Here is a 26,734-nt window from a genome sequence, read left to right on the forward strand (position 1 = left end):
ATTTCCATAACACGGACTCCAGGGTGAAATCCTGGCCCCATTAAAGTCAGTGGGAGTTCTGCCAACAAGTTCTATGGAGCCAAGGTGTCCCCCCCAGGTGTTTACAGTATAGACACCCATGCTAATCTACTTTTTTGTTTTCTATGAGCCTTGCCTTTCTTTCAGAGCATGCATTCAAAGCACATCTTTATTGCTACTGATAGCATACCTGAAGGCTTATTCAGTCAATGTGAAATGCCTCATCTCTAAAATGGGATCTAGAAAACTGACCCTATTATATATCTGCTGTTCTAACTTAGAGGGTGTCCAGGGAAGCAAATAAGTTGACTAAATGTGTTCACAATTATTTTATTTTTGCTCTCATTTTCTGCCAAGAGATGTTTGAATATCTCTTTGCCACCAGCTCTCACACAGCTAGTAAATACAAGATGAGCATGTGTGCTAGATAGGAAAGGGGTTTTGATTCATTTGTGTACTGCATGAGAATTGTTAGACACCAGATGAATTGGGTGAAGAGGCTACTAAAGAGCATCCCTGGTGTTTATCTCTTTGTTCAAATTCCAGCATTTAGTAAATGCTATTTTTATTGTTTATATAGCTACATAACTGTGCTAGGTGCTTTACAGGCAACTTTACAGTCCAAGGACTAATACACACCTCCTGCTGCATGGTGCACTATGGGGATAGAAAGAGGGTGCAGGGATGCCTACTCTTAGTGCACTGCTGGAAGGGAAGTCATTATGGGAACAATTACTCAAAGGCACAAAGGAGGGGTCACACTAATGCTGGCAGCACCAGTGGTCCCAGAGGTACCATGTCTGGGCAAAAGAGGGCAGAGCTGCTGTGGTGGGGCAGCACAGATTACAGCAAGGTGCATTTTCCAGCATGCTCCACACAGCATACCTCTCAGGAGGTATTATCCTTCCTGTTACCACTTAGGCTGTACACCTGCTGCCCAGGCTTAAAGCACACATGATTAATCCCTGAATGTAGACATAAAATAACTGGTAACAATGGGGTATCGGTGACAAATAGGAGAAGATGGGTTGCAAAAATAAGTTCATGTAGAATTTGCTTAGGCAGAGATGCATACTTATTAGAGGTTCAGAGGGGGATGGTTGCTGGGGTGGTCACAGTACATTTTTTGTTGGCGATTTAATACTGTTGATGTAAATGCTAACAAGATGATGCTCAGGGTACTATTGAACACATTTCCACAGGTACATATGGCACTCCATTTTGGAGATACCAAAGGAACTCTAATGTGTAGCCAACTGGGATTTTCTTCCCTCTTCAACAAATGGAATCGATCCATATGTTTCCCAAAAATTGTATAATGAACATAAATAGCAACCAATTGTATTCTGCATTGATTTATCTTTTACTAGAAAACTAAAAGCCAAGTTTTCTACTGATTTATTTAATCTTGCACCATTAAAAAAAAAAAAAAAAAAAAAAAAGGACAGCAAAGCTTGCTGCAACTCTGATTTAGCACTCCTTGCATTACTCTGAAAACAGCAGTATGTCATGTTAGTTATGCACAGACAAATTATAATTAGCTATTGAATTAAAAGACATAGAAATGACCAAATAACACCCTCCGAGTAGAGATCATATTAAAATATTCAACGTAGCACCAAAGCACAGGAAGGATAAATATAATTTGGTTATGGGATCATTAAAGAGAGACTATTTATAGTCAGAAAATAGTCTCAAACCTGTAAGTTTGTCTGCTGTTTGCTTACCTAAAAAAAGAAGATTTCATAAGATAAGATACCTTTATACTTATTTTAAAACTGGCTATGATAATATAAGTTTAATTGTAAGCGTGATCATCATGCAGGCAAAGTCGCCGCCATCAGATTGATTTCTCTGGATCAACTGAGCGGTCAGTGAAGACCCGCTCAATCGATCCAGAAATCGACGTATTAAGACCACCTTCACAAGTGGCATAGTGCTGCGTCGACAGAAATGCGGTTCCCAACGGCGCGCAGAAGAGGAACAGAGAAGTCAATGGGAGTTACGCAAGTTTTTTCCGTAGCTTGCGTAACTCCCGTCGACTGCCGCTGAATCTCTGAGGTAAGTGTAGACAGGGTCTAAGTGTTAAAAGAACACTGTTAGTTGACAGGCCCAAAATTAAAATTACTCTAAAAATAGCACAGTTATTTTTTTTCCCTGGGTCCTGAGGAAAAATAGCAGTTATTGGTTCTTGTAACAGATTAAAATCATAGTTTCTCACCAACAAATTTAGGGCACTAGGTACTGAATGCTCTCTCTGTTTGACATTGGCCAGGTTTTGTGCTGAGAAGCAAGCAGGAATTAGGGAAATGAATACACAGCCCAAATTAGGGGCAGACCACGAAAGTGCAGTAAAGCCACTACTCTAGCTTCTCTCTTCAGAAGTATAGATCCAGTGGCCCTTCTCCCAACCCATTCTCAAATTTGTCTCCAAGCCACGGTTGTTTATGCTGTTCAGAAATTCATCTTTAAGGACACAGAGAACTACTTATGCAGTGCACCCACAGGACTCCTGCAACATAGATGGCCTTGAGTGAGCCCTCTGCCAATGGTGGAATTTTATCCTCTGCCAGCAGGATTCTAAGACATTTGAATATCTTGTCTGGTCACAAGCATAGACCCAACATAATTGAATATATACTCACACATTGTATGTGTATGAACGTGAGCCTGTGAACCCAAACTTAATACATACAACTTTAGGATGAGAGTCTTCTGTCTCCCTCCCTGCACAATTAGGTTTAAAAATGTTACACTGATAACTACTTAAATTTTTTGACAGAGCTTTCCTAGATATTAGAGGGTGAAGCTAATATTAAACTGACAAATGTTGGCAGTTTGTTTTTAGGAAAAATAGAAAAATCAGCACAACCCTGGTTGGTCACGGAAGTTATATAAATATTTGTAATCAAATAAAGCCCATTCCCAGAAAAAACCAAAAAAGTGAATCATCTTTAATAAACATGATCACCTGAGGCTAAGATCACCTAAGAGAAAAGATTGAGGCACACTTGAAAAAATGTACCCATTTTAAAGTACCCATTTGTGCATGTGAAAGACCAATTCGCATAATAACATATGAAAATGCCCATATATTTCAGCTCACAGACTTTGGTTCCAGTTTTGGAAAATTTAGCAGCAGATTAGCAAAATATTGGTAGATTTAGGTTATCCTTTGAAATTTCACACTAAGATTATTACAATCTTTGTGACATGCTTACTTCACCAATCAACCTGGAATAGTTCAAATCCAGCTGTATATAATCTTTATATTATTTTCTAATGCAGAAATCCCTCATGGAAGTGCATTTGGAGAACTTTCCCTATAAGGAATTAAGTTTAATTGAATATTGTGCCTGGATTGTGCCAGTCCAGGATCCTTACATGAAAACAATGCAAAGAAAAATATTTTGATTATCTTTTGTCAGCCCTCACTTCGTAAAATCCACTCAGCACCAACTTCTGACTGTATAATAAATGAACACTATTAAATCCTGCAAAGACGTATGTCATTTAATACAAGTTCACTCTCAGGTGACCTGACCATTTCCTAATATTGAATTGTGGCCTAGTGCTATCAGCAATGTGAAAACAGCTTCAGTAGATTGGCTTGATAATAGCCAATACTTGTAGCAAAATATGGTGGCACTTTACAGCTTTTCCACTTTGTGATTTGTTTTTTAAATAAATAAAGTTAACTTGATTCCTTGTGTGACATTGGCCTCTAGGGGAACCACAGTGAGATAGCTCAATTTAGGAAAAACGTAAAAAATGGGGCAAGGCAAACCCACAAATACAGGTGACTATATCCAAAAATCGGCTTCACCAAGCCAGCAACAAACAGCCTTTAATCATCTAATAACTTTTGGGTTATCCAGAACCCAAAACACAATTCTCTTAAAGCCATCCAGCCCTCTGGCTTCTACCCAGACAGCCAAATCAAATATGATGGAGATTATTGACAATTTTTGTCTATTATATGTAAAAAAAAAAAAAAAAAAAAAAAGTTCTACCAATTGCAAAAAACCCGTAACATTACCAAACAGGTCAAGGAATATTTCAGATCCTACCCAAATACATGCTTAAAGCCAATGCTTATGAACTAAACTAATATTTCTTTTTTAAAAAGGAGGGAATATAGGTTAAAAGTTCATATACATACAGATGAGAGTAATGTCCATAGGTCAGTTTCAAAGTGGAAATGAAAAACTGTGTGGCAGAAGCTCTTTCAGGATTAGTTTCACTGGTTATAGTCCAAATAGTCCATATATAGAGTTTGTTCAAATTCTTCTATGAGAATTAATAGGGCGATCCAGAGCATTGGTGGAGATCTTAGCCTTCCAACATGAATTCCCCCTGATGAAATCCAATCAGTTCTAAAATAAACAGGATTGTGTCTGAGGCTGCTTTTATAGTCTTTTAGCAGGCGTATGATAGCCATCTGACAGCAGACATCACAACAGGTAATCCTTGGGTGCATAATAGGCAATTATTTGTAGCTTTAAAGTAACCTCTACTTTCCAGGCACACATTGGTAATTATCCATTAAATAATATTATTAATTATCCATTATTCAGTTTACTTAAACTTCAAAAAGACATACAGACAATGATATTACACTCAAGGTTCATCTAAATGTTAATATTCCATTTTGATCTCTGAATCAATAGAACCATCACGCAGGTATCCCATCTTTTTCTTAAAAATTGGCAAATTGTCCCATATTTTCTGCTTCCTGTTTAGTACTGGATTTACAATGGTGCCAAAGTGTGGGGCCCATACAGGGATGTCTGCAGCGCTGTGATGGGTCCTGCTGGCTGGATCCCTGCTTGCCAGCTGCCTACCTACCAATGGTAAATGTGGGGGTCAATGGCCAATAGAGGGGGGTGTGCAAGGCTTGTGGCCAGGTGAGGCCACAGCATGCATGGCCCAGCCACTGCCCCTGCTAGTTCATCAGTACAGCCCACATCCAACTACTGTGTGCTGGCTCTGGGACTGAGCCCCACTTGAACAGCAGCCTGTCTCCAGCCGGCGGTGGCTGCGTGCTATGAGGTGCGGCAGCCAAATGACTGTGGGTAGGCAGCGGCCTCAGGCTGGTTGGGGAGGCCAGGAAGAGGCGGTACCAGGAGAGGCGGGGCCCAGCCAGGTATGGAGGGTGGAGAGCGTTGGTAACCTTCCATGTGTGAGAGAGGGCAAGAGGTGTGTGTGTGTGTGTCACCCCCCATGTGTGTGGGAGATGGGGGTGTGTGTGTCACCCCTCACGTGTGTCCCCACTGGCCAGTTCTGTGCCTTCCCCCCCCCCACACACACACACAGCCCCTGTCCATCTCTGAGCACAGCCCCCACCCCAGCATATGGGCCATCATAGCGGGCTCTTAACCCTCTCTCGGCTGGGGCAGCACAGACTGGAAGCTACACTCATGTTTCTGGTCCATTCTGGTGCCCGGTACTGGGTAAGGTATTTCTTTTCACTGGGGGCTCAATCAACTTGTCATTAATTTGAATGTCTGTACTGCATAATTCTCATTGATTGCTCTTATTCAAGCAGCGATTTTACCAGGTGTCCCATATTTAGCAAAGGGAAGTATGGTCATCCTATTCAATGTGCTTTGCACTCCCCAACCAGTCCAATAAATCCTCTGTTTGGAGCATGGGGTATGGATCAGGGCTGTGAGATTACATTTAGGTTCCTGTAATCCACATAAATCCCAATGGTTTTATCATTCTTGGGCACCATTACAATGGGAGAAGCCCAGGGACTGTTTGATTTAGCAATTATCCCCATTTCCAACATGCTTTCAACCTCCTCCTGGTTCTGTTTTTGCATATTCCCCTTGGACCGATATGCTCTGCTAGGCACTGGATGGGGCCCTGTCGTTTGAATGGCATGCACGATCCAGTCAGTTAAACCTGGCTGGTTGGAGACTGCTTGCCTGTGGTATTTTAACAGGGCTTACATCTCCTGCTTCTGGAAAGTATCCAAATCTTTCCCAAACTAAATGCTCTCCAGTGGAGTCTCTCCCTTGCTTTCTGCAATTAAATTGATAAAAGGGACAGACAATGTTCCCTCATCAGCACAGCAAATCATATTGACAGCTGCCTCCCTCTGACAGTAAACCTTCAGTCTATTCCCATACATAGAAGCTGCTGAGCTTGAAATCATCTGTAAACTTGACACAATCAAACTGGGTCTGAATCAGGACTTGGAATGGTTCTCATTACAAGAAGTAATTGCCACTGTTCACACATTCTCACCTCCTAATCAATGGCTGTGAATAGGCCTCAACTACTCTAACTGAATAGACTTTGTTTTTATCCACCTCCCCCATTGTTGTTACATCCCTTATGTATATGTATGCCTCCTATGTGATTTCTATTCCTTACATCTGACGAAGTGGGTTACAGTCCACGAAAGCTTATGACTGCAGAAATTAAATTCGTCAGTCTTTAAAATGCTACAGAACTCTCATTGTTTTTGCTGTATATAGACTAACACAGCTACCCCTCTGGAATAGTTTGCATAGCTTCTCTGCCATGGGGCTTCCTAACGTTATAGGTAACCTCATTAGCCCTTTCTACTACCTCATCGGGTCCATACCAAATGTCCTGCATTTTATTTTTCCCTTACTGGAACTAACATGAGCACCATAGCCCCAATTTCAAAAGCTCTCTCCTCAGCATGCCTATCATACCAAGATTTTTTATCTTCCTGACTTTTCTTAAGGTTTTGCTGCATCAAATTCATCATAGCTTGTAACTTTTCCTTAAACTGTGACACATAATCCCCCACTGGCTGCCCTGTTTCCTCAGTATTGCCCACCCAGGAGTCATGGATTAACTCCAAGGGTCCCCTGACCTGTCTTCTGTACAAGAGATCAAAGGGAATAAACCTTGTGGATTCTCAGGGCATGCTTCTATATGCAAATAGTGAGTATGGAAGCAACATATCCTAGTCGCTCTCTCTCCTGGAAACATACATTCTAAGCATAGCTTTCAGAGTTCCAATGAACCTTTCTACCAGTCCATTAGTCTCAGGGTGGCAAACTTTTAAGTACCTCACCCCACACAATGCCCATAACTTTTCATAAACCAAAGATATAAAATTAGTACCATGGTCTGTCAGCATCTCTTTGGGAACACCGACACTGCTAAAGATAGTGAACAAAGCAATCTCAGCTTCAATATTAAACAATGCTACAACTTCAGGGTACCCACTAGCAAAATCCACCACCACAAGAATATATCTTTTTTCAGTCCTGGAAGATTTAGATAGAGGTTCCACGATATCTATAGACACTCTGGCAAATGCCTCCCCTATAATGGGTAAAGGCTGCAGGGGTATCATGCTAGGCCTCTTAAATCCTTTGTGCTTCTGACATAAGTCACAGCTCCTGCAGTAGTCTTTCACTCAGGGCTAGCCTACACTTAAAACTTACAACAGCACAGCTGTATTAGTACAGTTGTGCTGCTGTCAGAGCGCTTATGTAGCCGCGTTATGTCGTCGGGAAAGAGCTTTCCCCACTGACATAATAAAACCACCTAAAGAAGTGGCGGTAGGTATGTCGGCAGGAGAACTTCTCCTGCCGACATAGCTCTGTGACACAAGCACTTGAGCCAGCAAAACTTTTGTTGCTCAGAGGGATTTTTTTTCACACCCCTAGACAAAAGTTTTGCCGGCATAAGTGCTAGTGTGGACATGGCCTAAGTCATACTTACGTGGCCAAAAGAAATTTTGCTTCAGCCTGTCACACACCCTTTCTATTCCAAAATGACCTCCAAATGGCTCTTTATGAGCTAGTAAATCAGCTCTCCCCTATGCTTTCCAGGCACAACTGTTTGCTGACACACTTCTCCAGGTAACCTCTTCCCTGCAGGGGCTTCCCTAAACAATATTCCATCTCTCACAAAAAATCTTGCCCTTTCTTCTTCAGCTGAGGCATCAGTCTGAGTATCAGCCCTGGCCTGCTGTAATGAAATATTGCTCGGTTGAGCCAAAATAAATTCTTTCTGAATTTTATTTAGATCCAGAACCACCTCTGGTATTTCAGGAGGATTTTCACACAATCCCATCAATCAAGCTGCTGGACTCCATAGCTAAAGGGCTGGAAGTACTCCCCCCCCCACAGCCTTCTTCACTGACAACAGGCAAGATAGAAATATCAGCACCATAGTTCCCTTTGGACCTAGTTATGACAATAACCAGATTAAACCTAATCATAATGTCATTACCTATTAAAACATCTGCTGGAAGTCTATCCCTAATTCCTTCTGTCACTTCACCACTAAAATCCCCCCATTCCAGGTGGATCTTCACCAAAGGGACAATTGCACAAAACTCTACTAGGGCCAGAACAGTTCTGTTCTTGCCTGCCAGTTTGTCCTTGTCCCTGACATAACATTCTTTAACCAAAGTAATGTTTCATGCTGTGTCGTGCCAACCACGACAATCCAAACCATTGCCATTCTTAATAAATTCATCACTACCCCTCTAAGACTCAACTCTGACATAACTGACAAATCTGTCCTTTTCCAAAATCTTTTTCTGGGATTAAGTGATAACATTAGTGTATATAGGATTGGCATTTGCACACCTGGTATGGCATTGGTACTGACAGTGGGTACAGGTTGTGGGATGGTTTGAAGCTTTGGACAATTTAGCTTTCTGTGCCTGAGCACCCCACACTGGTGACAGATAACCAGTTTCCTTTTATGATAAGAGGTTTTAGACTCTGGGCTCCGTTTTTTTTTTTTTTTTTTTTTTTTTTTTTTTTAAACAAAGTTGCGGTGAAGTTTACCCTTAAACCCTTCGTCTTTTTTAAATTGGGGTGCATATTGTAAATTTTTCCCTTGCAGCTTGCGCCTCTCCAGGATCTTGTTTCCAAAGGTTCATCTGTAATTTTTGTGGCTTCTAAACACGATGGAGATTTTTTGTCACAAATGGCAACTTTTACCTCATCACGCACAACCCTCAGCAATTGTTCCTGTGCTATTAAATGAAAAAAACCATTGGAAATCCCCAAAAGCCCCCAGTGACCCACTTTTTCAAATAACCTTGCATTTTGTGCCCATATTCTACATGCATCATATTCTCAGACATCTTGAGATTTCTAAATTTCAACCTATAAGATTCTAGAGTAATTTTGAATCCTTTTAGCACAGTATCCTTATACTTCACATACATCAAGGCATCATCCATACCCACATCACTGAACACCTCCCTTGCTTTTCCAGTCAGTCTGGTTAGCAGGACAGGCATACACTGTTCATCTGGGGTCTTGTGCAGACTGCACAGGTGCTCAAAAGTAGACAGAAACTTCTGTATCTTTATTATCTCTGTAAATAGAACAATTTCTTTTCCAGTTTTGTTATCAATAGGAAGTGGATTTCCAGGCTGTGGCAGATCCTTCTGTTCCTCCCAGATTAGGAGTTACAGGTTGGCAGTTTCTACCTGCTTTTCATGCACCTCTCACTGCAATCAGTCATTCCATATGCCGTTGATGGGCAGCTTTTTCTACTTCAGCAGCTTCTTCTTCCAACTTAGCAATCTTTTACTTCTATTTTTTTCTTCATATTCAAACTGCTGCTTATTTTTTTACTGTTAGCATTCTCATTATTCTCAGCAGCTGTATCCTTTATCTTCTGATCACTGGCTATTAGCAGGTTTTTGAGTTCCTGATCTGTGGCTTTCTCCTTAAAAGATAACATCCTTTGTGAGCATAAGTCTTCAAGGGCTTTTCTATCAAGATCTGCATATGATCTTGTCTCACACATTTTAGCTGATTTTTAACCCTTAAATTCTTAAATGTCAAAATTTTTTTTTTGACAAGCATGTGGCTTGAGTCAAAGCCCAATTAACCTGTGGTAATGTATATCCTAGTCAACTACACCAATGTAACATTGCCTCTAGGGGAGCCGGGTTGATATTGCTCCATTTAGGGTAAACTGTAAAGAACGGGGCAGGGCAAACCTCTAGATACTGCTTCCTATTTCTAAAAATTAGCTTCACCAAGCCAGCAATAAATTGCCTCCAGTCACCGTACTGGTTATCCAAAAGCCAAAACACAGTTCCCTTAAAGTTATCAAGCCCTCTGGCTTCTACCCAGACAGTCAAGTCAAATATGATGGAGATTACTGAAAATCTTTGTTTATGATATGCAAAAAAAGTTTACCATCCCAAAGACCAGACACCTTACCAAACAGGTCAAGGAAAATTTCAGACCTTACCCAAATACACACTTAAAGCCACTCTTAACTTTATGAACTAAACTAATAGTTATTTTAAAAAAGGAGAGAGAGAATTTTGGTTAAAAGTTCATATACATACAGCTGAGAGTAATGTCCATAGGTCAGTGTCAAATTAGGGAAACTGTGTGTCAGAAGTTTTTTCAGGATTAGTTTCACAGATTATATTCCAAATAGTCCATGTATAGAGTTTGTTCAAATTCTCCAAGGAGAATTAATAGGGTGATCCAGAGCATTGATGGAAATCTTAGCCTTCCAACCTGAATTCCCCCTGATGAAATCCAACTAGTCTTAAAATAAACAAGATTGGGACCAAGGCTTCTTGTATAGTCTTTTAGCAGATTTAAGATAGCCACTTGATGGCAGATATCAAGCAGGTAATCCTTGGGTGCATAATAGGCAATTACTTGCATCTTTGAAGTAATCTCTACTTCCTAAGCACACACTGGAAATTATCCATTAAATATTATTAATTATCCATTATTAATGATCCATTATCCAATTTATTTAATCTTCAAAGAGAAATACAGACAATGATATTACACCCAAGGTTCATCTAAATGTTAATATTCCATTTTGATCTCTGAATTGATAGAACAATAGTAATAGACAGGAAAAACAGTTTCTCTATCAAGATTTATGTAAGCACAGACAAATAGAGACCAAGCAATATCCACTTGCATTTCAAAGCTCTAGCCTGTAGGGCATGGCTGTTAGCTATTTACAAGGAATGGCCCTAATTACCCATTGTATCTGTTCCTAAAGGCTGAGTTTGTATCATTCCAGCTTGTTAAGACTTAACCCCTTCTGTCACACCTTGAAATTTGCCAGTGCTAACAGAGCTACAGTCCTCTGTCTAGAAAACAGATAAATCATGGGCAATGGCTGTACATACCTCCCACCATCTACCTCTAGCAAGGCCTCTTCCACAGGCCTATGCAATCCTTGACCTCTCTGATGAGGCTGCCAACATGATTGTCAGACCAGTGGAAGTTTTGTGATGGAGCCATCTGTTTACTGGGAACTGAATTAACACCAGATCTTTTTTCATTCTATGATGGATCCAGGACCTTCAACTTTGAAAAGCTATCTTTATTATTTTTCTCTCAATAATAAGTAGCTTTGAAATAAAATGAAACTGGGGGCTCCCAATTTTAGTGAATCATTTGTCTTTTTATTCCAGAGTATAAATTATGTCTGAGGTCCAATGTATGACTTGGGTTTGATGCACTTTAATTCTTTTCACAGTACATTGGAATGTAGATGTACAAAATCGCCACTCAGAATTTCACATGTAGATATTATCATGATGGCCACAATAGTAATTTAACTATTTCAGAAAAATGTAGATTAAAGTAGCTAAGGATAGTTGAAATTGAGATAATTTGGCAGAGTTCAACACAATGTGCAGTCACTGCTCAGGGTAGTGCTAGCAGAGATATTGTCTTCTTTATTTACTGCATAACTTACCTGCAGAATCCCTATTTATTTGTATGTATCCTAGAGTTCCAGGCTCCTATATTGTCAGCCTTTATAACTAAGCAAAATGGAATGAGTTAATGATGCAGGGTCATTGTAAAGTTTATACCTTAAGTCATAACATTTAAAGCAGAAACATAAAACCATTTTGATTAATTTCTTAATAAAGTGAAGTAAAAAGATGGTCAGCCATAGGAGAAGAGCTATTAAATGATTTGGTGAGATGTATACTACGAGAAAAAAAAAGTAACTTAAAGACAGAAATTGCTGATCCTTATACCACTCATTAATGCTTTCCCCCATGCCTGCTTTCATATTTTGTTTTATTAGAAATTCTAAAATTGCATGATAAAATATCCACAATTATTTTTTTCAACTAGTGATGTTAAAAACAATCTAATCATGACAGTATGAAAAATTAAAACACCAGTCAGAGAAAAGAATTGCAGGTTTCAAATCATAGTGTTGACTCGTGTGGCTTTCAACAGTTTCATTTGCTACTGGATCCCTCTTGAGCTTTTTGCTCTAAAATCCTAAATCATGACAGATATCATCCAGTTTAACTGCTTTGTTTAAGAAAAAGCAAGTTAACAGTGAATCATCCACAGATAAAGTCCTATTGAAAGTTACAAGCAGGCAAACACAGGTAAAAAAAAGTGACTGAGAACTTTTCCCTGGTACATAGTAGGTTACTAAAAACCTAAATAAGCATAAAGATGTATTGATATAGGTTTTTAAAGAAAAAAATGGACTCCAAGGGTCTGAAGTGTTTTGATCTTATTCACAGTAGTATCACTAACCTGACACAAAATCCCAGATGGCACATACAGAACATAGCTTCAAACCCTTTTTCATTGTTTTGGAACACCCACCTGCAGGAACTGATGAAAAGAGGGAAAAGAAATCCTTATAAAATTCAGCTGTCAAACAAACAGTAGTTTAACAGACTCTTTATAGAGGAATCTCTCTTCTGGACTTCCTGCCTCTTGCTCAATTAGGTCTTCATTTCTTCCATGCTCTCATTGAATAAGGGTTATAAAAATCTGCTGCCTCGCTGATGGGAAGGTAGGATTTGCAGCCAGAGACCAAAGAAAGTGTTTTAGGGTTATTTTTAACCTATCATTTAATAAATACATTTTTTAAAGTGTTAAGAATTCAACAATGTGGAAAGTAAACAGGATAAAATGTTGGCCATTAGATTAGTTCCTCTTATATTTCAACTGTGAATAATTTTTCATACCAGATGTTATAATTAATAGATTAAATAATTTTGGTGTAGTTTAAATTCATAAAAATTACTTTTTAAACTAGGAGATCCATTTTTAACCCTAAAATGCCTTAAATTATGTGTCATTCCAGAGCAGTGACACAAGTTTTAATAAACATGGTATTGATCATTAAAGTAATTCTTGTTGTCTGAAATCCAGACTAATTTCATTAAAAAAAATATAACAGGCTAAAGACAGATTTGCTGCTCATTTTTTATCTTGAAGTTCCAACAGATCTCAATTAAGAGAACAATTTGGCTTTTGGAAATTTCTCTTAATACCAGAACATAGAAGAAGAATATCCTTCCTGAGTAGAATTTGTTTGAATTAATATGATAAGCTTACACTTCAGACATGAGGTAATCACTCTACAAATCCAGCTGCAATTATTAAATTTAAGGCTATGATTATCTAATTATTAATAGTGACAGTAAAGTCATTGTCAAGGTTTTCAAAAGTATGAATGGGATAAAAAACAAACATGCCTAAATAGTTATAATGTAATTTAATTAACATTCACCCTGCTGGTAGAATACTTCTAATGAATCCTAAATGGAAGGAAAAGAGATATATAGGGAACAGTAATTTTAACTTAAAATTGCTATACAAACTGACATTCAGATTTCCTGTCATCCACAAGGCCTGATCAAAGACTGCTCTAGTTTAGTCTACTTTAGTTTCCAAATCCACTACAAACTTTTTTTTAACTCATAGGTAGTCCAGGGTCGTCATAAATACCTGTCACTGCTGAGGACAGCACACACCTAGAGGCAGCCTACAACTGCTACTAATCATTGTTTTCTACTCCTACTCATACCTCTCCAAAGAATTACAGCTTCCTCCTTTATGCCTCCCTCTAGGGGAAAGTAAAGCCACTTCTGATAGCAACACATCTGTTCTCTTCTTCACATCGAATCAGAATATAGTATTCCTAAAGGCTAAACTAATCCATGCCATATGGTAGACACCCAATGATCAATATGCATAAAGAATTATTTGTGCATTGCAATACTGTATCCCACAATATTTAGTAAAAAGCCAGCCATGTCCCAGGTTGAAAAGGAAACTGTCAGGCCAATTTATGTCCAAAGTGTGGGTTATATAAAAAAACCCTGATTTTACTAGAATTTAAGATCAATATCAGCAATCCAGGGATCTTTTAAAAATCCCAGTGGAAAAACACATGCACACACACATTCAATTTATTGTTCGGCTCTAGACATCCCCTGCAGTGTTTGTCAAAGGTAGCAGCATTTTGACAATGCATGACAGATGAAAAAAGAAACTGACTACAAGCAAAAGTGAAAACTGATTTGGCTATTTTCATTGTCCAAAGAAATAGAAATGCAAAAAATAGACAATCATCATTAATGGTGAAGAGTACATTAAATTTTATTTTATGTTTTTACCAGCTTTAATCACTTTAAGGACTTTTAATAAGACTGTTAAGAATGATACAAGTCAGCACTACTTTCTATGCCATTTATATTGGACAGAATAGTGGTTGTCAATCTTTTTTCATTTCCAGATTCCTAAAAGATTATGAATGGAGATACGGACCACTCTGGAAATTTTAGACATAGTTTGCGGGCCCCCAGAGGTCCACAGACCACAGGATTAAAACCACTAGGAAAGTTTCATTACCCTATAGAGAAAAGGAGATTATATAATAGAGACTCCTGATTTATAATTATTGGAAATTTACAGATTAAACACACTGAAGAAAATTTAGAAGTTCATGTGACAATAGAAAAATAATTAGAGGAACTCTGTTTTCTAAAACATATCTGAGGTCAGATTGGGTCAGTGTTATAATGAAGAGTGCATAGTTCTATAGCCAATGGCTTGGTCCCTCGGAAACTAATCAGCTCACTTTAGAGCAGCCCTCAGTTATGCCACTGGCCCACTACGGGCTCGGTCAGGCTGAGGAAGAAAAGAGAGACTATAATGACAGTGATTCTTTACAATATTCCGAGTAATGTGGGAAAGAGGCTAAATAATGGCATAGGTGCAAAAAAAAAAAAAAAAAAACCAAACAAACAAGCAAACAAAAGCAAAGCCCATGGGGGAAGGGGAATATGGAACTGAAATGTGGCAGTTTCAGTAGTTCTTATGGGCCAAATCCTGGAGTCCAGGTAAGACAGACAGATGATAGGCTATGAACATAGTGGAATAAGTGTACTGTGTCTATGATACCCAGAGTCCAAGCAGGTATTTCATTCCCCTATGCAATGTGGCATACAGTTCCTTTGGGGCTCACAGCAGCCTAGCACAGAGCAATGGCAAAGCAGGGCAAGAGTGATTTGAAGGAGGAATGTGGTTGGTGGATCTGTGACTGTGGCTTCTATGGCCAAACTTCTCCCCCATATGAAAGAGGGTAGGGATTCTGGCTGAGGTAACACCTGCTAATTGATCCTTCTGCCAAACTGTGGGCTGGGGACCAGGAAGGATCCCCACCCACTAAACCTTTGGACACCTCCACAAACCACTCCCTGTTTCTTCTGGGTGTTAGAGAAAGAATTTTGGCCCTATTAGGGTTCAGAAGTCAGCTGCTATTACAATGAATGTTAGAGACATACTGTAAATAATTCCCAATAGTAAATACCATATTGCATTGCAAAGGCTTGAGATAGATACAGCACATCAGGCTCACTGCTTGCCATCAGTCCTGCCTCTATCTCCAAGTAAAAACGGAGCCACAAATAAATACAAAAATCATATTTTGTACTGCTCAACATGAGAAATCCCAGGATAAGTGTGATACTGCATGTGTACAGCTGGCAATGTGGTGCCATGTACTGCCTGTCTAGCTCCTTCTTGATGTTAGACTTCATTCTTTACTTTACTGTCTCTGATTGTCTTGGTGCTAAGAGTAACACTGATGAGATCTCAAACGCCAAGTTAGGATTCTGCGAATTCTCTGCTTAAAATTTTACATCAGTGAAAGATGAAAGATCCAGGAAGTCTCTGCTTGATCCCTTGATCCCCTCCAGATCTTGTAAATAAGCCCATTAACAAGGATAGTCAGCATGAACTGTACCTCATGGCACTCTTATAGTAACAATGGTTCCAGGTACATGGGATGTTAAAAACGAGGGAGTAGCTGTCCCAAAATATAAGGCACTCAGGTATTCATTGCATATCCAACAAGTAACAGCTGCAATGCTCCATAAGGCTGTACACACACGTATATAACCAAAGCTTTCTGGATTGCACTCTAGCTTGCACAGAAGCACCAGACCCATACACAGAAGAGAAGGCAGAAAGTGCTTCCCTCCGTGATAATAGGTGGTAATTACTACTGGGGGTAATGGTCCAGTCCTCCCAATCTCTCTTGTTGTACTGCCTTTGAATTCCTTGGCAGAGTGTTTCACGCATGACAGGCATAGAGTCCAAAGGGAAAACAGAGCAGAGGCAGCACAGCCAGATACACCCAGCAGCAATCTTAAGGGACTGAATGATTTCAGCCTGGCCACAAGGGCATACGAAAAAACAAAGGGAAGAGGGATGAGAGGAAGGACAAATGAGCAGTAGAAAGCAGGTAGAGGTAGTTGAGGCAATCATGTAATGGGGCAATCTTAGAATGACAAGGATAGAGTGGTTGCACTGCTGTGCTCCAAATAGAGGCAGGGGGGGAGAACCTGCATGGTGCTAGAGGGGGCACAGTATGCCACTGCTCAGTTTAGGAAGCTCTGCACAGCAGCAGCCTTTTCCCTTCCTGGGCAGTTCCTGAATGGTGCTGAAGCAGGGGTCCCCTCCTGGAAATGTTGTTTTGAAGCAAAAACTGACTGTCATGCAGCGCTCCAAAGCCCAGTAGAAGAGGAGATGCACACTAGATACAGCTGATGAGCATCACACCAGGACGAGCTAGCTGCCCTGCAGAGCTCCCAAACGGCACGGAAGCATATGCTTCTGTGCAATTTAGAATGTGGCATTGTAGCCGGGAGGGGTGGTCCCCCTCTGAGAAGGACGCAGAGGGAGAACCAAACCCACCCTGGCTGGCCAAGTCCAGAAGGACAGCCCCTGTCCAAAAGCAGGTGGGCGGGCTCAGGCCTTTAGAAGCCCCAGGGACATCACCTTATTGGAAGCAGGGGGCGAAGCCAGGCCTTTAAAACCCAGGCCTGTGAGCTCATTCAGGCGGGGATGATCAAGGGACAGGGATGCCTCTCCCCTGGGGTGCCCAGCTAGAACTGGACCAGAGGCCCAGGCTGAGGGGGAGTGGCCAGTCTTACCCACGGCCGGGGGACCGGAGGAGGGCCTACCCGAGTCGCCTGCTGCCTGGGAGCCAGAGGGAGACCTACCCGAGTTGCCTGCTACCGGAGAGCCAGAGGAAGACCTATCCGAGCAGTACAGGGCCTGGGACCCAGAGAACCTACTGGCCCTACCCACAGCCTGAGGGCTGGAGGAACTGTCCTCTGTGGAAGAGCCCATGGAGTTGCCGGAGCTGCTGCCGGTTGATGAAGAGGGTTTCATGGGACTTCCACACCCCCTCGAACCCAGGACCCCAGAGGCAGGTAATGGAGCAAAGGTATTTTAAACAGGGGGTGGGAGGAAGAAGCCCAGGGAAGCTGTCGGTGGTGCGGCTGAGTGGTGGCTCCCAGTGAGTCGGCATATTTCGGCAGGAGCCCCACCGACCCAGTGATGGGTCATCCCGTCGCTGACAGGGCCCTGGGCTGGGACGCAGAGGAGATGGGTGGGCCTGAGTCCCCTTCCCTAGCCACCCTGAGAGAGCCTCCTGATCCTCACCGCTCCAGAGAGCGGACCTGCTTACTTGCCGGCCCTGCCTGAGGGCCGGGGCGAAAGACTGCTTGCAAGCCCGGTCAAAAGGCTTGAGACGGCTTCCCAGCAGGGGATAGCAGGGAGGGGTGGTCCCCCTCTGAGAAAGATGTGGAGGGAGAGCCCCAGACACTGCCCCCTCACAGGGGCGCGTCCACAGGCATCTTTATATCAGGTAACTTGTGTTCATTTGTGTTTCCATATAATCCCTATGTACATATATGCCACCCTTATTATAATATGCTACTTCTACTTTTTTGTAGCAAAAATCATGGCTGCAGGGACAACCAATTGATAAACTGCAAAGAAAGATCCCACTGAAAAGCAAATCCACTCAGGATATTCTGATATATTGGAAGAGTGCCATGGACAAATGACATATGGAAAACAAGGCTGCAGTTTCTACTGAGTGGCCTCTCCTCCTTGTCCTACATGTTTTGGGTAGATTATCAGATAGAAATTTGAGAATATACCACAGTTGAATGGGAAGAATAAAAATAAGGCTACAGTCCTTCATGATTCAGAGCATAAACTAAACCACAAACTGAGGAAATCTCCCATGTGAAGAGGTTATTCCATAACTGATAATTATAGACTTCTTTCATCTTCTTCCTAAGTCCCTGTTGGAGATAGGTTACTGCTCTGAAAGGACCACTGGTCTGATCCAGTGTGGTAATTCCTATGTTTCTAGTTCAAATTCTATTTTACTAAATTCAGGATCTTACCCTGTGCCCATCCATCTCTGTGGCATCAAATGAGAAAGTCAACACTGTAAATTCTTTCAAAAACCTGATGTTTAGAAAAAGGTAGCAAAACAATGTCTAATGAATAGGAATTTCAACTGCAATAAAGTAACTTCATTTTTCCTTTCTGTATAATCATGAATTTCTGCAAGCAATAACTTTACACAACAAAATTTAAGTTGGTTTCTCATGCCGGAAACCTCTGTCATCTCATCTTTCTTTCTCAACAGTTATCTGGGATGTAGATCATTATGGAATACTCTCTCCACCAACCCTATCCCAGAGATGAGAATGTATTTTATTAAATCACTTCAAACCTGAAGAAATGACTTTTGAAAATCTTGATGTTCTCTATTTGATTTGCCCTCTATTAAGTATTTGTTTCAATGCCATCTTCAATAGCATCATTACTGAAATTGTGGGAATTGAAGGTTTGGGGGATTTTGTTGTTTTTAAAGATTAATTTTAAATATTTTCTTTCCTGATTCTCTCCTTGACTTTCTTGCTTGATTAATGAGGTGGAGGAATTACTGATGGAGATAAAACAGCTGAATTAATCTGAAAAACAGCTATGAGGAATCCAATCTCAATACAATCCATAAAAAAAAAAAGTAAGATTAAGCTATGTTATTCAAGCTTGCAGGGAAGAAAATAAAAAGCTTTTTCCAATTTTCAAATCCTCAGTTGAACACAATGTGGATGCATGGAGCATGTTTTATTTGCTAATGAAAGTACGTTTGTACACCAGACTCTCTGCTATTTTTGCTATCTTTCTAATAGTATCCTCAAGGTTGAAAAAAAGCAGAAGGCAAATAGATGGAATGCAAAATAGGTAACAAAAATCCTCATGATTTTTAAGACAATCTGATGATTTGGGGTCATGGGGCTGATTTATGATTTTTTAACGTTTGGTATTGGCAATTTTGCAACAAATTTAGTCAGCCATTACACACAAAAACAAGAAGCATGGAATCAGGTGGTCATTGTAATATCCAGATAGCCTCCAAGTGAACTGCCAAGCTCTGGACCAGCCAGCATGGCAGTAAAAGGCCCATACTGGCATTTCCATGCCATATGCTTTACTAAGACGTCCAAAGCTCCAGGCTTATTAGGGCTGGCGTCTAGTCAGCCCTGCCACATGTTCCCTTGGATATCTGCAGCATGTCCAAACAAAGTCTCTCTCAATACATTTCCTCCAACTGAAGCTACAATCTGTTTGATTTCTTGACTCTAAGAAAGTTTCACATCAATACTACCTACCTGTCCAAACCAACACACATCAATTTAGAGACATAGCCAAGGTGTCACAAACATTCTTAGAAATTGCTTTCAAAACCGTAAAGAAATTTCTGGTAAAAAAACCTTGCAAAAAACAAAGTTGCTTAAACTAGAACTACAGCTGAATATATCTAAACTGATCACTGTACCATTATTTCCATGGGAAAAATCTCTGGAGACTGTTGCCATTTTCTCAAAAAAACCCCAATCTTTAGAAAAATATAGAAATACATAGGTAAAATCACAGAAACAATCTTAATTCATTAAAATGGGCATGTCAGGAATGAACCTGCACCTGCTCCGTCACCAGGCAACCTATGAGCACAGCTGAGCCACAACAGGGCCGCCTGATTAGCCAAGGCAGTCAGCAAATCACTTTGAAGCTCAACAACAACTGATCTCTGGCTGTTCAATGCTTATGTCCACAGCTGCAATCACTTTTTTGCCTGCCTTGTTCTCAGCCTCGCTTCCCTGCTGGCTTCCAGACTCTGGCTCTGATACTTCGCTTTGGTTCTTGACTCCTACTCTGACAACTAGGCTTGGCTCTCATTCCAACCACGAGACCTGATCACCCACATCCCAAGTCATAGCAGGGAGGAGCTTAAATACGTGCTTAAACATGTGTTTGTCATTTTTTGGATCTGGTCCCTTTTTCATTTGAGTGGACCTAGGAGTGTTGTTAATTTATACCCTCAAAAAGCACTGCAGTGATATGAAAACAAAAGAACAGAGCCAAAATGAAAGGGAAGTAGTGTAGACACTAGTCTCCAACATCTACATTGTTGACCTGTGACCCCTGAACTGATCTTAGGGAAAGTTTTTTATGCAAGATTAAACTATAGTTTATGTGCTAATGCTTTAGAAAGTAATAATCAAAGCAATTAAAGCTGTAATGATGTAATAAAAAAATAAACCACAAAAATAAACTTTAAGCTTGAAATAACAGGCTCTAGGGGATTTTCAGAATAAGTAACCAGGAAGTGAAACCACATTTACGTATCAAAACTATTGTGAAGTATAACAGTCAGAACTCTTTATTATGGTCCCCAGAATGACAAACATGGACAGAGAGCTGAGACCTAAATCAAATATGGTCCCAAATGTGTGGGGGATATAAGGAAAATGGGTATAAAAAGATGGTCAGACCATCTCCTGGGTGGGACACCAGGGATGACTGAATGGCAGAAGCCTGAGTATGAACAACCCCTCTTATAGTGAATTCCACTTACTTTTTCTTCTATCCTTCCTGCCAGCTTCCACAAAGACTGTTTTATCTTATACCAACCTACTGGGGTTTTACATTATTTTTAACGTACAAGTTAGTCTTGATTTATTTCTGTCCTTCTTCCCTTCACTGAGTTAAGCAAGTTTACAATATACAATTCCCATGCTGCAGCTCTGGTGTAACTATTGTATTTATATATATAAAAACACATGGTGGAGTAGCTTAAAGAGTTCAACTGACATGACTTTAAAGTCCAATATCATACAACCCATCAGGGCTGTAAATGGAAGGCTTATACCATGGATAGAAGGACCTGATATAAAGGCTTTTCAAGTAACGACACTTTAATTTTCAAAAAGATAGCTATTTTAGGTAATCTTTAGGGTTTCTTCTAAATTCTCCTAAGCTTTATACAACAGAAGGATATAAAATGTGGTACCAGTAACATTTGTAAAACTCTAAAACATTTTGAAAAGAGTTTTTCTGAAACTGTTATGGCAGATAGAAACTACTGTTTTGCTACTACTGTTTGTATCTCCTGTTTCAAGGGTGCCTAGAACCTGGCATAGACATTCATTTATAGATTGTGTGGCTGATGGCCAGCTTCCCTCAGTGGGTCTCGCACCTTCCTGCTTGTAGTGGGCCAGGAAGTTGCCTGTCACGCCATCTTCCCTGGGGGAGAGGGGTAGGGACCTGGGCCCACCCACTCCTCCGGGTCCCAGCCCAGGGGCCCTATGAACCATAGTGGTATACTGCTGGCTCTGTATTGTTTGAGCTGCAGCCTCTTCCCCTGGGCTACTTTTCCCCCCTCAGTCTTTCCAGCCTCTCAGGCCCTATGTCCTTGCAGCCCCTCCCTGGGCTCAGTACCTCCTTTGGGGTTCTTCTGCTTTCCCCCCACTTCTTCGCCACTGCTGCTGCTCCCAGCACAACACCTCTGCTTCCTCCAACTTGTGCACTGTGTGTTTGGGGCGGAGCCCTTTTATGGAGCACCTGGCTGATCACTAATCAGCCTCAGCTGCTCCTAATTGCCCCCAGTGGCTCTGAGTTAGTCAACAGGGAACAAAGCCCGGAGCATTCTGGGGCTCCCGCCCACCCACCCGTCCTAGTTTACAAATAGGAGCATTCTTCTACTGCCTTCACCATATCACAATTGAAATTAAGATAAAATGTTGAAGCAGATTTGCGAATCTGGAATTGCAAATCCAAATTATAAACATAGATGGGTGAACATCAAAAGATTCAATTCCAAAAAGCACCCAAAAGCTTTAATGTCTATCCAAATAGTATCTGAACCTCATCTTGAATTAACAGAAGTGGTCAGGAAACTTTGTGGAAAAAAAAGGTGTGAAATTTCTGGTACATTCTGCCTTTGTTTATGCTAGAAATTCCACAATAATAGGTTTTCTTGTAGAATTTCAGCACCTCTGCTCCCAGTCTTAAGCAGAATTGGAAAATTCAGATATGTATGAAGAATAAAGCAATTGGGAACAAACTTGTTAATTCCAAAAACTGGTCACTTTCGATATAGTTTGAATTAAGGACAACATTTCCGGTCAATTGTTTATTTGAACTAGTTCCTCATCCCTAGTTATGAACCAGAATGTGCAAGGGCACATTCTGAATGTTAGTATAAGATGCATAACAGTAGACCTGAATGTTGCATTGTCTTGGCTCTCTTCTTATTCTTGAAAAAGGGAACATTATTATTCCTTATTCTTGATTCTTTCTCTCAGAATTATGGGAACTTCTGAGAGTGAGGCCATGTTTGTTACCAGCCGTGTGCATTACATTGGTTTCTGTTAGTCTGTGTTTGTTTTTGTTTTGTTACTCCTAAAACAAAGAAACAGCAAGTGTTGTTGGTTTCCCCCCCTTTTTTTTTGGAGGGATAGGTGGGGGGGTTCTCCGTGGAGTCTACTTCAGATGGATTTAGCTGTTTGACCTACACGTATGGGGTTTGGTGTGTGCCTGCCATCTCCTGCACTCTGGAGGATGTATTGCTGAGTGTAGGTAAGGTTATTGGCTGTGCTAATATAAAATCTGCCGCTCAAATGAGTAAATCTATAGTGATTCTCCTGGCACAGGAGCAGTTTGTGAATTGTTGGGTACAGGAGGGAGTCTGGGTCAAGGAGTCAAGGAGTCTTTTGTTCAAGTTTTTACTAAAAGTAGTTTTTTCCAATATCCGCTCTTCCTTCACAAGCTAGTGTCTGATCTCTCGCACTCTGGGAAGTTAGTTTCTGCTGTTAGGATGATTCCGTTAGACTGAAGGAACCCAATTGTGAGGCATGCTATGTTGTTATAGTGCTAGTTTATGTGGTTCTCAGTAACCCTGAATGCATGCTTAGGGTCTAGCTGATCACCATATTTGGGGTCGTGAAGGAATTTTCCCCTGGATCAGATTGGCAGAGAGCCAGGAGATTTTATGCCCTCCTCTGCACCACGGGGCATGGGTCATTAGCAGTTTTAAACTAGTGTAAATGGTGGATTCTCTGAAACTTGAAGTCTTTAAATCAATATTTGAGGACTTCAGTAACTCAGCCAGGAGTTAGGGGTTTATTACAGGAGTGGGTGGGTGAGGTTCTGTGGCCTGCAATGTGCAGGAGGTCAGACTAGATGATCTTAAAGCCTATGAGTCCTTGAACCTGGTTTTAAAGTGCCACTTATGTGGGATGGATTATACTGTGTTAGTTACCTGTGAAAATATCACGTTTCCTGTGTGGTGACCTGAGTCATTTGAGGGGTTCCTGCCCACACACTGTTGGCTCAGGGGTCCTTGGTAAGGATAGTGGGGTGGGAGCTGGGATGAGAAGGGATTAGAAGGAAACAGAGCCTGCATTCACACTGCCAGATTCTGTCTCCCCCATCTCACAGTATGTGATCTGCCATTTTCCAGGAAACAGTCCCCTGCCCCCCAGAGGCTCTCTGTTGTGACCCCATCACTTGTGCCTGCACAGAAATGACTCCTCAAGGTTGAAGAAGCAGAAAGAGGTTCTAGAGATGGTGTGAAGAAAAGACCAATGAGACAGATTTATGTGGGACTGTTTCTAAAAGGGCTAAGGACTTTGGAGGCCCCTGAGCTGCTGGCAATGGCTGAGGATAGAGCTTTGTGCTCTGTGTTGGAGGCCCAGTACAATTTGAGTTGCTTGACCACTGTCCTATAGGCCTAGCATAGCTTCAGTTACTTGCTTGGCTATTCTGACCCCTGTAGCATGACATCTTCCAGTTGGCAGAGACTGAATAGGATTACTGAGTAACCTTGCAGATGTCTGTTTCTGCATACCATGGCACCTAACAAGATAAAATACACAACATGTATGCTTGCAGCTGCACATAGATAACGATCATGGGAACAAGTTATCCTTGAACCTCTGGGGGACACTGTTTCATTGCCAAGGGGAATATTTTTACACCGTCCCTCCTATCACTAGATGTTCTTTTGACGACCCCAATTATTATGGTGAGAATGGAATGTAGTTAAGGGTGAAAACCCAACGTAGGTAACTAGCATATATGATAATGAATAGAGAAGTAATTAGGTGAAAGCTGTTTATGGAAGGGTATAAGAAGTCACTATTTGGACAAAGGGGCGCACTCCATCAACACTTGACTCTGCGGGAAGTGCTGCCAGTCGAACCAGAGGATCCACTGATTCCCTGGCAGGGCCCCTGAAGAAAGTCATTCCTGTACACAGCCTTCTGAGTAACTGCTTAGCTCTCTAGGTTTAGTGCGTATGATATATTGTAGTTAATTTTAGGCTTTGTATTCAACTAGTATATTTATAGAAAACTTTGCACATTAAACCTTATTGATTTGCAAATCAGGTGTACCGTGTCTCACTGGTATCTACAGTGATCACTAAGTGTCCAATATCAACACTTTGAGAAGAATGATAGCATTATGTTGACTGGTAGTGCCATGCTTGGAGCTTTCAGTGGGGTACTGTCTTCTCCTGGCATGGTGAGTCATCAAGCCCCCAATCCTGCATGCTGCAGTTATGACACTGGGTTCCAGCCTGGGTCTGCATTGACAACCCCTCCCCCTGAATCTCTCTCGTTTGTGAATGATGAGAATGTTATAGTACCGGCTCAATGTTCTTCTGAGCATGTTAAGTCTGAGGGAGATGAAGAGAAGGAGGAGGATTTCTGAAGCCTCACTAGTTCAGGATGTTCCAGCCTATCAGCTAGACAGGAAGGGTGGGTACAGAGTGAAGGAGAGTAGTGACTTTTGGGATAACACTAAAGGGAAATGGGGGGTTAAGGTCAAGGCCTATTTCCCTTATATGCAGCACTTTGTTCATTCAGCTGCCCTTGTCTTCAGAGGGACCTCAGGTGATCGTAGGAAAACCTTGCATCTCACAAGTTGTTGAGAAAGGTGAGGAAGTGTGTGGGGATTGTTCAAGATATATAGCTCCCACCCCCCATGGCTCCTTTTGTTCAAAATACTTTCACTTTCCATTGTCTCTCTCTGCTCTTTGGCTGTCTCCTTCTAGTCTCCATAGTGCTGCAATTTTGGCTATCTTAATATTAATGGATGCTGGGATGGTCATAAAAGGACACAACTCTTTGAATTTCTCACACTAAAACCAGCCAGGATTGGCTGAGCTATCCCCTAATAGTCTGACTCTATTGCTCTGGCAACAAGCTAAGCTCTGTTGCTACGGCAACCTAGACAATAAGGCAAGACACAAAATACACAACACAAACCCTTACTTTTTTTTTTTTTTTGGTAGAAGATTTTTGGTTGTTTGGGACTGATTTCCTCCAAGCTTCTGTTTGTTCTCAGAATGAGATACAGCACTCACATTCAATCAGTTTCCTGCCTGGCTAACTTTTGCTGGGTCAGGCAAAACTAGCTGTTTTGAAATCTAATCAGAACAGAATGTCTGGGATAGAGCGGTCTGACATGCTAGAGTTGTTCTGCACACTGCCTGTGACCTGCAAGCAGATTGATTACACCTTTTATAAACTGATTTGTCACCTGGACACTTCTGGGTTGAGTTGGTGTATTAACAATATTTTGAGTGAACTTGGTGATGATGATGCTTTACTGATTCATGTTTATTGTCCACTTAGAGATGTTTTGCTTGATTTTATTAATATCTTTTTTTATGTATTGTAATTTTATAACATTTTAAAATAATTATTAATGTAACTTTATTTGACTAAAGGTGTTTTACTGAATAAAGGTGTTTTTTGTGTCATCTCTCTTTCTTTTTCTCATCTCCCTGATTCTAAATTTCTTCCTCCTTTCCTCACCTCCAGCCCCTCCATGTCTCCTTCCACATTCCCCTCAAATTCATCACTACTTTTATTAACTCCACTCAGAAGCCATTCTGTTTTCTTCCCCATTTTTTGCCTCATATAATCCATTTTCTGTTCCTGTCACCCACCACCACATATGTACAGAAAAATCCATTCTCCACTCAGTCCAAATACGCAGCAAAAGATGATTTTCTAGTCCTCACAATTCATTTTCCAATCATCCCTCAGTCCCTTTCTTCAGTCTTTCTATTCCCCTATTTCTATGTTGCTGCCACCTAAGTGTCACCTGAACCGGGTGGCTGTTCTTCAGTCTGCCCTGACCTCCTGGGCTATGGTGTCTACTGAGGAGAAAGCTGCTGCTACCTCTTAGCCGCACAAGGGTCTCAGCTACACATCTTTTCTGTCTCTCTCACTCGAGAGGAGGAGCTGTGATGCAAAACATCTCCT

The 26,734-nt window shown here is 41.1% G+C and overlaps 1 protein-coding gene and 1 long non-coding RNA gene across 3 annotated transcripts in view; both read right to left on the reverse strand.

The window, feature by feature from the left end:
- The window catches only part of GABRG3 (gamma-aminobutyric acid type A receptor subunit gamma3), a 442,295-nt gene that overhangs the window by 150,642 nt on the left and 264,919 nt on the right, over positions 1–26,734 (reverse strand). The window lies entirely within an intron of this gene.
- On the reverse strand, positions 9,322–21,948 carry LOC137160979 (uncharacterized). Its single transcript, XR_010922020.1, has 2 exons — positions 21,897–21,948; positions 9,322–9,708 (listed from the first exon to the last, which is right to left on the reverse strand). It is a non-coding gene; the product is annotated as an uncharacterized lncRNA (long non-coding RNA).

Source organism: Emydura macquarii, unplaced genomic scaffold (genome assembly GCF_026122565.2).
Source record: "Emydura macquarii macquarii isolate MOO-44397 ecotype Brisbane River unplaced genomic scaffold, CSIRO-AGI_Emac_v2 contig_2207, whole genome shotgun sequence".
Taxonomy (NCBI): Eukaryota; Metazoa; Chordata; order Testudines; family Chelidae; genus Emydura; species Emydura macquarii.